The 10,329-nt window shown below is 35.4% G+C and overlaps 1 pseudogene; it reads left to right on the top strand.

The window, feature by feature from the left end:
- The first annotated feature begins 2,314 nt into the window (after positions 1–2,314).
- Positions 2,315–2,448, top strand: LOC127220843 (uncharacterized; annotated as a pseudogene).
- The last annotated feature ends 7,881 nt before the right edge of the window (positions 2,449–10,329 follow it).

Genomic DNA, 10,329 nt, shown 5'->3' with positions numbered 1-10,329 from the left:
ATGTGAATGGATAATGCAAACAACTAAGAGAAGTTCTATGGTTCCATGATCTGTGGGTAAGTAATGAAACTGCAAAGCCAGAGACTTGAACTTTTAGTGATTTTTTTTAGTGTGTAGAAAATCCATGCTCCTATTAAAAATAAATTCAGGAAAGCTTAGGAATTCTCTACAATAGTCTCAAATTATATGAAATGTTAGTAAAACTGGAAACTTAAAGAATAGAATTCTTTCACAAGAATTTAAATTAAAATGATTTAATTTTTGTAGTTTGCAGCTACAAACAAAACAACAACAACCAAAACCAGGTGTTAGGTTCCTCATAAAAAGACAAGGAAAATTACAAGTACATTGAAAAAGAGTTCCTTGCCCAGAGCCTGCTACCTGAGATCTAAGAATTTTACCACAAGTTTAGCAACATGATTCAGTTTGTAAAAATACTTGCCCTGGAAGCCTGGCAACCCAAGTGTTCCATCCCCAAAACCCATGGTAGAAAATCAGAACTGACATCCTCTGTTCTTCACATGTGTGCCATGGTATACACCTGTACTCTCATACAAGGATTTCTCTCTCCTCTCTCTCTCTCTCTCTCTCTCTCTCTCTCTCTCTCTCTCACACACACACACACACTACTACTACTACTACTATTACTACTACTACTACTACTTTACCACCAACACCACCACTATTAGAACTACTAATAATAGATAAAAGATTTTAAATGTGTTTTAATGTTGTTCATGCATAGACAAATATATTTTTGCTTTTAATCATCTATACTTTCTAGCTTAGTGTTTCTTTGATTTTAAGATGCCTAGAATCCCTGACTACTGTTTTCCTGGTTAGTTGATATTTCAACCTGTGATAGCACATTCCTCCTTAAAATCCATTATTTTTTTATATGTAAGAGAAAACTGTAGTTAAAAGTAAACAATGTTGAATTAAAGGGAGAAGGATGAAGTAACAAAATAGAATTCCTTCACTACTTTACAGACTTGCACATGCTGTTTTGTAATGATAATTAACATTACTATAAGGTACACTTTTATTATTTCCATTTTTGGTATATATTTTTGTTGGAAGACAAAACACATAGAAACATGAACAGATAAGTGTGCAATATAGTACGTTCTTACAGCCAAATTAGATATCATGCATGGACTTAAAATGTTCTTTGTATTCCATTTGCTCCACCTATATCCTATGATATCCTTTACTATTATTAAAAAATTTTTATTTAAATTAGAAACAATCTTAATTTACATATCAATCCCAGTTCTCTCTTCCTCCTATTCTCCCAATGCTCTCACAGATTCCCCCATCCCATCCCCCATCCACTACCCAGGGAGTGTGAGGCTTTCCATGAGGGATTATCTAAGCCTAGGCCCTCCCATGTGTATTTAGACTAATAGAGTATCCCTCCATGGAGAATGGGCTCCCAAAGTCTGTTCATGTACTAGGGATACATCCTGGTTCCACTGCCAGAGGCCCCATAGACTGCCTAATCCTCCTAGCTGACACCCATGTTCAGGGGGCCTGGTTTGGTCCTCTGTTGGTTCCCAGTCATCAGACTGGGGTCCATGAGTTCCCACTTGCTCAGGTCAGCTGTTTCTGTGGGTTTTCTCAGCATGGTCTTGACCCCTTTGTTCATCATTCTCCCCTCTCTACAACTGGGTTCCAGGAGTTGGGCTCAGTACTTAGCTGTGGTTGTCTGCTTCTGTTTCCATTAGCTACTGGATGAAGGCTCTATGATGGCATATAAGGTAGTCATCATTCTCTTTATAAGGAAAGGGCATTTAAGGTAGCCTCTCCACTAATGCTTAGATTCCTAATTGAGATCATCCTTGTGGGTCTCTGTACAATTCCCTAGTGCCAGATTTGTCTTTAAATCTATAATGGCTCCCTCTATTTATGTGTCTCTTTTCTTGCTCTCCTCTGTTTATCTCCAGACTCAATCTTCCTGATCCCTCGTGTTATCCTCCATGCTCCTTTTTTTCCTATTTCCCTCCTCCTTCCCCCATGCTCCCAATTTGTTCAGGGGCTTTTGTCCCTTTCCCTTTCACCAGGTAACATTGTCTTATCTTTCTAACAGTTTTCCTTGTTTCCTAGCTTCACTGGAGGTATGGCTTGTACTCTGGTAAACCTTTGCTCTATGTCTAATATCCACTTATGAGTGAGTACATACCATGGTTGTCTTTCTGTGACTGGGTTACCTCACTTAGGATGGTTTCTTCTAGTTCCATACATTTGCCTGTGAATGTCAAAATTCCATTTTTTTTTCCTGCTGAGTAGTACTCTTCAAAACCCCAGGACAGGAATGTTGTATATAAGGAGAGAAAGCTTGGCATTCCCCTTGACAAGGAGAGGAGAGCCCTCCCCTAAGGAAGCCTAACAACTCCTATATGGCTAAGGCATTGCCACCTACTTTGTGACATCTAACCAGTGTTTAAAAAATTTAAAAACAAAAAACGGGCAGTGGTGTCACATGTCTACATGCCTTTAATCCCAGCATTTAGGAGGTGTAGGCAGGTGGATCTCTGTGAGTTCAAGGCCAGCCTAGTCTACAGAGCAAGTGCCAGTGGAGGCTCCAAAGGCACATAGAGAAACCTGTCTTGGAAAAAAAAGCAAAACAACAACAACAAAAATAATGACACAAAGTTGTGTGGGTGAGGAAGTGTGGTGAATCTGGGAGAAATCTGGGGTAGGGGTGAAAATGATTAAGACTCATAGAAAACTCTCAAAGAACTACTGAAAATTTCTGATCATTTAGCAAAATAAAAGACAAGGACCAAGAATTGATAATAAGATTTATCAGTCAGGCTGTCACCAGGTCTCAGGGGACTTCTGGATGAAAACGCTGTGTGAAATATAATCAAAAACCCTTGGAGAAGAGGAGCTGGAAATAGTGAGTGTGAAAAACCTTCTAAAAGGCTAACAGAGGGGTTGGGGTGAGTGACATTCCCTACAAAAGGAAATAAGATCAAGTGTAGCTGTTCTTCTAAAAGCAATGATTCTCAACCTTCTTAATGCTTCAACCCTTTAATATAGTTCCTCATGTTATGGTGACCCCCAACCTTAAAATTATTTTTATTCCTACTTCATAATTATAATTTTGCTACTGTTATGAATCATAATTAAATACCTGGTAAGCATGATATCTGATATATGACTCCTCAAGGGGGTCATGACCCACTGGTTGAGAACCACAGTCTTAAAACAAAAACAAATATAATATTATAGCTATCTGCTTCCAGAGACATTTTAAAAGAAGCAAAACTAATAGCAAAAGATGAGAAAAACAGCAAGGCCCTGAGTGACATGAATTCTGCACAAGACTCTTTTTATTTAGACAGAAAAGATGCCCCTTATAGACTCTTGCTTTCATAGTTAAAAGAGAGATAAACCACTGTAATGTGTGTAACAATATATTACATGCATACTGTTGCTGGAGGGTATGTTGGGTGGGGGGATGATGGGCCACAGGTATCCTTGAGTCTTTCAATTTTCTTCATGATATCAGATGACTGTGAGGGTGGACAAGCCATGATGGATGTGTGAGGGAGATGAGAAGTCTGAGTACTCAAAGGAACTTACCTGGTCTTGTACGTAATTGGTAAGTAATTCTTGATGGACTCTGACTGGAACTAACTATCATTAGTCAAAAAATACATAGCTAAAATTTTAAGCATTAGTCATCCAGAAAATAATTTAAGCAAAATTCACCCGGGAAAAAAAATTATGAGCATGTCTGAGCATATGGCTCTCATAAAGGCCCAAATCCTGAGTTATCTTTTATGACTTAACACAGAAAAGCTGAGTTTCAACATGTTTGCTTTTCATTGCAACATTTCACCTGTGCTAACTGTGAGCTAGCTCCAGGCCAATTCCCTTTTAGTCTCTGCATTTTACTTTAGTTATTATTTAACAAGAACCATATCAGCAATGGGGCATGTCCAGGGGAAGGGTCACTTTGCAGTTCATGTCAAGATAGAAGTGAAGCAAGATTTATTTTTACATGTTTCCCCAACCCCACCTCTCCCACCCCATGCCAACCACCCATTCCCCACCTCTCAAATTGTCCCCCATGTATCTCAGCCCTTCCTAACCCTTAACTGAGGCTAGTGAAAAAAAACCCTAGTCTTTTGTGCTTCATGTCGATGACATTGAGTCAGGAGGTCATTGACACTATGAGAGAATCAGTTGAGGAGTTAAAGATCTGGGTTACCACTCCCTCACTCCCCTCACTTGTAATATGTAATTTTAGGTCTGTTTCAATGCAGTTATAAAAAATGAGTAAATTCTGTATCCCTAAGGAGCGTGCAGCCATCCCTGTGCCACCCATTCCTGTGGAAGTAGAAAGGAAAGATCATCTCCCTTTGAGATTTAATGTTTTGGAAAAGATGTTAATTTTAAAAGAAATACCAAAGATTTGGTAGCCAGTAGCAGATCTCTGGGAGAAACATTTCGATTTGGACTTGAAGTAGATGATGAAATACAGATGATAGATGGGAAGAGAAGAAAATTACATGTATAAAACAAACTCCATGCTTGGTATTCTTATCACTGTTGATTTCACATGCAGTACCCCCTCCTTTTTTTCTAATAATAATAAGCAGAGTATTAGAGGGTTCTTGCACAGTCATCCCCTATACTTCCAAAATACTCCTAAACTCTTATGAAATGTCCTGCAGTTATGGGAGCACATAAACAAAAGTAAAGAGAAAATAATTCAGTTGTGTTCCAGAGCCCATTGAAGTACACAATGATATGAATTTGCTAATTCAACTATGAAACTGATTCCATTTTACATGAAAATTGCATGTTTTCAAGAAAGACAATTTTATAATTCTTTAAAGGAGCCAAAAATGTGATATCATACCACACATAGGAGACTTGTAGTCTGTTTGGACAATTCACTCTTTTTTTAAAAAAATAGGTTTAAAGGTGTCACTGGAGATTTGAATTGTCTTTATTTCTGATACTGTAATTTGTCAATATTATGAAACTAGATAGCTTAGGGTACATGGAAATAAAGAAAGATTTATTACCCTGAACACTGTTTTATGCATTAAAATTTGTAATGAGAAACACTAATCAAAATTTTTTTTGAGTTACAGAAATTATTAAACTATTATGTGAGTTCATATGTGTATGTGTATATATAACATATATGTTACTTATATACACTATATAAGCATATTCAATATACATGTTATACATTATGTGTGTACACATATTATATATAAATAACAATATGTAGATATTACATGCAATATTTATGTGTTATTATATATTATAACATATTACATGCACTTATCTGAGTGAATGAATGAATATTACTAAATATATATGTTTGAATTGAAAACATATGATACAGATATATATATCTACATTATATATACTCTTTATATATATTCTATAGTGATTGCTTAGTTTTAGATAATGATGTCTAGACTTATTCCTGGCATTATATACTCCCCACCCATTCATCAAGGCTACAAGCAATCTTGTTTTTTTCTTGCTGTATTTTAAGGTAGAAAGAGGAATAGAAATTCAAGTTCCAGAGGACTTGACACATTCAGCCACCAGAGGCAGAGGCAGGTATCCTAAATTACAGGTAATGTTTTTTGGAAAATACATTATTACAGAATCTTATACACATTAGCTGCATAATAAAGAATATTATGGCAAGAAGGAACACTTGAAACAATATAAAGGCCAGGCCAACTAAGTATGCTTGTTGAAGGACATTCTCTTCTTAGAAGTATTGACTGAGCTTCTGGTGTTTTTACTTTTGTGTGATTACTGGCCTCTAGCTTCTGGTATGCAGGATATTTGAAAATGATGTATGTGTTTATTAAAGCTTAAGCTAAGATAAGACCAGTCCCCATACAAATCCATGCTAAAGTGATAGCCATTCAATGTTGAACAAGTTACACACCCTTTCTAAAAGCTGGCTTCTTTATCTTAAGAAAAAGATAAGTACATAGAACAGAACTATGCTGCAAAATATGAGAAAAATAAGCACAGTGATTCACAGCACATAGAAATGCATAATAAAATTTCAAAGGAAATGTATAAATCCTTTCTAGAATTCTTAGTGGTATGGAAGTATGGAATAACATTGTCTGCCTTAAACAACAAAAATTTAAATGGCATGGAATCTTTTAGAAACTCTTCGAATTGTGTCTTTGATTTTCTATATCTGCGTGAGGATTAATGGTGAACCCAGGGCATAATTCACCCAAAGTGCCTATGTAAAATCAAAATACTCTGAAGGAGTTCTATACAAGTGGAAGGGTTGGTGATTACACAGACCCATCTGAGGGTCAGATAGGATATAACATAAATAAATATATTTCATTACCCCCACTCTTTTAATTATAGTGCTTGAGGCACTATAATAAGAATAAGAAAAGAGCAATAAGAAAACAGAAAGAAACTAAAGGAACATGAACATGAAATCAAATTATTCTTATTTGTTGATCATAATATACATAAATAAGAGATTCCAAACTTTCTACCTGGAAACTTCTAGAAATGATCAAAACTTTGGGGAAAGTAGTGGAATACAAAATCAATTTACAAAATTTAGTAAACTTTCTATAATCCATCAACAGCATGCCAAGAGAGGTGATTTAAACACTCCAATTCACAATGACCTCAAAAGAATTAGGAATAAACCTAGGCAAGGACATAAAAGAAAACTATAATAAATCCTTTAAATTATAAAGCAATTAATTAAAGCACCAAAAAATGGAAAGACATCCCATGCTCATGGTTGGTATAATCAATATTGTGGAATAATCATTGAACCAAAAGAAAGATTAAATTCATTTCCCATCAAAGTAACAGAATACTCACAACATCCTTCATGGAACTAAAAAATCTGGGATACACTTAAAATATGGAAATACAAAAATGGTCTCTCATTTATATCAATGGTTTAAGGTTCTGGAAGATTTTAATGTCTATTTTGGTTATGAAAAATTAAGAATTGGAAAATGGAACCAAATAATTTGAGTTTGCTTCAAAAGCAAGTAGTTTGTTCAATTCTCTGGGAGTCACAGAACCAGTATGAATAGAAATTTGTGGCTTTGACCTCCAAGCAAGCTTCAAGGTTTCAGACTTCTAAACACGCCAAGATCAAGTCTGATAAGGGAAAGGTAGCATGGGTTTTAAAGTTAGAACTGAAATGAAATCCCACTCATTCTTAATAAGCCAACCCCAGCCTGTCCCCTCTGATGTTAGTTTCCTGAAATGAAAAACAAGGTGTCTTGCACTGTTTTTCATCAGGGGCAACCATGTAATAGCTGCATGAATAAATGAATAAGTGGGATGATAAGCAAACAGAGAGTTCCTACATAAAAACAATAAGTCATTTTAAAATGTCAAAGGACAGCAAATGAGAGATTATTTCTAATTTCCTTCATTCATATAACCAAGCAAAATTCTGTGTGCCTCTCTCTTAATGCCTTCCTCAAAAAGTAGAATATATGAGCAAAAAGAGCTATGCATACAAATTCATATACATAAAGCTGTTCTGAAAATATGTTTAACTTAAATTCTGAATTGTCATGAATAAGTTTTTTTTTTTTAATGTCACTAACTTTACTGTATGTACTCATGGCACAGATTTTCCAATGTGATTTTTTAAGCTTCCTGTTACTTTGATATACTTTTTGTATATTTTTAAGATAATATTTTTCCATGGCTGGCTGAAAACTAATGGAAATCTTCCTGCTTCAGTTTCCCAGAGTGTTAGAATTAGAGGCATAAGACACTAGGCATGGCTTGATTTTCAGTTCTTTAACAGTGACAGCATTTAAATATCCTTTAATATGTTTATAATAATTATTATGTTCTCTTAAAACTATGTTCTTAACTATATAGCAGGTCACAATAAGGTTTGGTAAAAAGAAAGGATTCTAAGTCTGAGAGTTGTGCTCAAGAGAACAAAGTTATGATTGAGACCACAACCTTATGGTGGGAACTGTGGTAGTTTGAAAGAAAATGGCCACCAAAGGGAGTGACACTATTAGGAGATGTGGCTTTGTTGTAGGAAGTGTGTGGCTGTGTGGGAGGGCTTTGAGGTGTCTTTTGCTCAAGCTTCTCTCAGTGCAACTTTCAGTCAACTTCCTGTTGCCTGCAAAATGTAGCACTCTCAGCTCCAGCACCATGTCTGCCTGCATGACGCTATGCTCCCCACCATGATGATAATGGACTGAACTTCTGAAACTGTAAACCAGCCCCAATTAAATGATTTCCTTATAAAAGTTGACCTGGTCATGGTTTCTCTTCACAGCATTAAAAACGCAAGGGGCCATTGAATAGAACACCACCACAGAGCACTGTGTGGGAGACTCATCAGGAAAATTCCATTCCATATAATGGCAACAAGAATATATTATCTGATTTGTGTTCCTGTCCAAACTTTCAATAATTTAACTTTATTAACCCTGCTTTTTCTGTAAATTTATTTTCAAAGAGTAACCTACATCTCAAAAATCAGCCCCTGAGTTATATTTTGATATTTTTCAGTTTGGAGTAAATATTCATCACACATAAGGTATGAATGTATGGCTGAAATAGATTATTCCAAATGCCAAAAATTTTTGTGGAAATTGTGTGTGTGTGTGTGTGTGTGTGTGTGTGAGAGAGAGAGAGAGAGAGAGAGAGAGAGAGAGAGAAAGAGAGAGAGAGAGAGAGAGAGAGAGTGAGAAAGGGAAGGAGAGAGAGAGAGAAATTACTGGAGATTTAACTCAGCGCTTTATGTAATTCTCTACCAATTAACTATATCTCCATTTCTCTTTCATTTCCTTTCTTGATTATCATTTTGTGGATGCATAATATGTGTGTACATGTGTATGAGTGTGATCATGCATGTACCATAGCTTACATTTGGAAATCAGTATTAGTCCATATCTTTGCCCTTACATAAGACAGTTGTTCAATATTGGCTATCAGGATAGTCAGCTAAAGAATTTCTGAGTATTCTCTCTCCATCTCCCATTTCGCCATATGAGTGCTGGGATTTCAGATGTGTGCTTCCATGGAGAGGGAAGAAGGAGGAGGAAGAAGAAAAGAGAGAAGATAAATAAATAGATAGATAGACAGATAGATAGATATGTAGATAATGCATGACTATGAATTTTATATAGCCTATGCTGGTTTCAAACTCACTATGTGGTCATAATGAATTTGAACTTCCTGGCTCCACTTTCTGAGTGTTGGGATTGAAGGTGTATAACATGACACCCAGTTTATGTCACATGTATTTCAGGAGCTAACTAATACTTCTCCCCATTATCTTTGTTTTATGTTGTTGTTAGTTTGTCTTGTCCCATTTCCTCATCTGTTTTACTTACTTAAACTTTGGTTTATATATGTATTTCCAGAAGCCATTTCAAATCCTTCTTAAGGAACAAATGACATAAAGAAACATTAAATAGGTAACTAATTTAAGTTTTAAAAATATGAAGATGTAGATAGATTGAAAACTCTGACACTATGTTTGTTTTGGAAAATATCAATCAACAGAAATAAAGTGACTATCATTAAGGTGACTATCATTCACCAAGTATTATGTCTTATCTATGTCTATTATATAAATATTTATGATAAATTAATAGGAGAGAATACCTCATTTCATACTATATAATGGATGTTTCTAAAATCCTGTGAATCAAATTATTGTAAGCTCTTTGGATAAATACTGAAGACTGGTAGAACAGAGTCATGCGGAAGATCCAATTTTAGTTCTTGACAAATCTCCATCTTGACTCTTACTGTAGCTAGATTAATTTATATTCCATCAGCAATGTACAAAGTTTTCCTATCAAGCACATTCTTTTAGTTCTTGTTTTTGTTTCCTTAATGATTGCCATTCCAATGGGGTGAGATAGAATTACAATGTAATTTTAATTTATATTTTTCATATGGCTAGTGATGTTAAACTTCTCTTCATATGACTATTGAACACTTGTACCTCATATTCTGGTGTTATATGTTCTGATGTTCTGTATAACACAATGAATGCAAGCACCCCTTAACAGAGAAATAGATAAATAAAATTTGACGAATATACACAAAGGAATTTGTTCAGTCATAAAGATGGATGGAGTTATGCCATTTACAGGGAAGGGAATGAAACTGGAGATAACATTAAGCCATTAAGCTAGTCTCAACAAGTCAAATGTTGCATTTTTTCCTCCTATTTGTGACTTCTAGACTTTATGTAATCACATATGAAAAAAAATGTTATGAAGGAGAAGTGAAAATGTTTAGAAACAAAGGAGACTTGCAATAATAGGAGAAGAGACAAGAAAGGGG

Source organism: Phodopus roborovskii, unplaced genomic scaffold (assembly GCF_943737965.1).
Source record: "Phodopus roborovskii unplaced genomic scaffold, PHOROB, whole genome shotgun sequence".
Classification (NCBI taxonomy): domain Eukaryota; kingdom Metazoa; phylum Chordata; class Mammalia; order Rodentia; family Cricetidae; genus Phodopus; species Phodopus roborovskii.
Note: the sequence above shows the minus strand (reverse complement) of the source record. Positions and strands in the feature narration are given on the sequence as shown.